Source organism: Amphimedon queenslandica, unplaced genomic scaffold, assembly GCF_000090795.2.
Source record: "Amphimedon queenslandica unplaced genomic scaffold, v1.1 AMPQUscaffold_4216_Cont23801, whole genome shotgun sequence".
Classification (NCBI taxonomy): Eukaryota; Metazoa; Porifera; class Demospongiae; order Haplosclerida; family Niphatidae; genus Amphimedon; species Amphimedon queenslandica.
In genome coordinates, this window is record NW_003555468.1 from 1 (window position 1) to 1,499 (window position 1,499).

Consider the following 1,499-nt stretch of genomic DNA (forward strand, 5'->3'; position numbering starts at 1 on the left):
GATGTCGGAATCACCTCAAACTTTCTACACAGCATAAGGACATCAATATGTATCAGAAAATGTAATTAAAATTTGGGGTAATTTTGGAGCCATTTTTTGGAAAAAACCATGGGCTATAGCCTTGGGTATTTTTCAAAAATCAGCCATTTTTTAAACGGCGGTAACTTGAAAAATTGAAGTCAGAATCAGCTCAAACTTTCTGCATAGCATAAGGATATCAATATGTATCAGAAAATGTAATAAAAATTTAGGGTGATTTTGGAGCCATTTTTCCAAAAAAAACCATGGGCTATAGCCTTGGATATTTTTCAAAAATCAGCCATTTTTAAAACGGCCATAACTTGAAAAATTGAAGTCGGAATCAGCTCAAACTTTCTACACAGCATAAGGATAGCAATATGTATCAGAAAATTTAATAAAAATTTGGGGTGATTTCGGAGCCATTTTTTGGAAAAAACCATGGGCTATAGCCTTAGATATTTTTCAAAAATCGGCCATTTTTAAAACGGCCATAACTTGAAAAATTGAAGTCGGAATCAGCTCAAACTTTCTACACAGCATAAGGATATCAATATGTATCAGAAAATTTAATTAAAATTTGGGGTGATTTCGGAGCCATTTTTTGGAAAAAACCATGGGCTTGGGTATTTTTCAAAGATCAACCATTTTTTTAAACGGCGGTAACTTGAAAAATTGAAGTCGGAATCAGCTCAAACTTTCTACACAGCATAAGGACATCAATATGTATCAGAAAATGTAATAAAAATTTGGAGTGATTTTGCTAACACACAACTACTATCACAGTCCATTCTTACATGTAGCTTGTATTATTGTGTGTGTTCATTGTAATAGGAAGTTGGTCAAAGAAGTCAAGAGAATAAGATAAACAGAAACAACCAATCTGTGTTTGGATATGGACTGGCCAACAGGTACACGGTATAATCTGAAAAACTAATATTTCTACATTTTAAATCTTTTTTACCTTTGTGACGTACATGTAAATAAGTAATTTGTCACAGACTTTTATGAAGTTTGTGATACTATCAAATGGCACCTACTGTACCATTAATAATATTATTAATATTAGTTTTTGTGTTTTTTTCCAGACTTGTTTTTAAAAATTTAAGAGAGAAACTTGGACTCGATCAACGCAGATTCTGTGTAAGCACAATATTCACATTATTGTCATCATAATAACTTATTAATTATCTCTACAGATTTCAGGGGGTGCCCCTTTACCTAAAGCAGTGACTGATTTCTATGCTGGTTTTGATATTGCTCTATTGCAGTTGTATGGAATGTCAGAAACTTCATCAGTAGCAACTGTGAACACTCTTGGTAACAGATAAGCTTTCAATCAGCTACACATGTACATGTACATTGTATAAATACCTTAAGGAAACAATTATTGTTAATGGGTATTTAATGTAGCGAATTTTAATGATTTTTAAAAATTGCTAAATTAAGCCCACGCTAACTTTAATTTCTAATATTAATAT

General features: G+C 32.0%; 1 long non-coding RNA gene across 1 annotated transcript; it reads left to right on the plus strand.

Annotated features, from left to right (window-relative positions):
• Positions 1–844: 844 nt before the first annotated feature.
• Positions 845–1,380, plus strand: LOC109592703 (uncharacterized). The gene is made up of 3 exons (XR_002190506.1): positions 845–929; positions 1,107–1,161; positions 1,218–1,380. It is a non-coding gene; the product is annotated as an uncharacterized LOC109592703 (long non-coding RNA).
• The last annotated feature ends 119 nt before the right edge of the window (positions 1,381–1,499 follow it).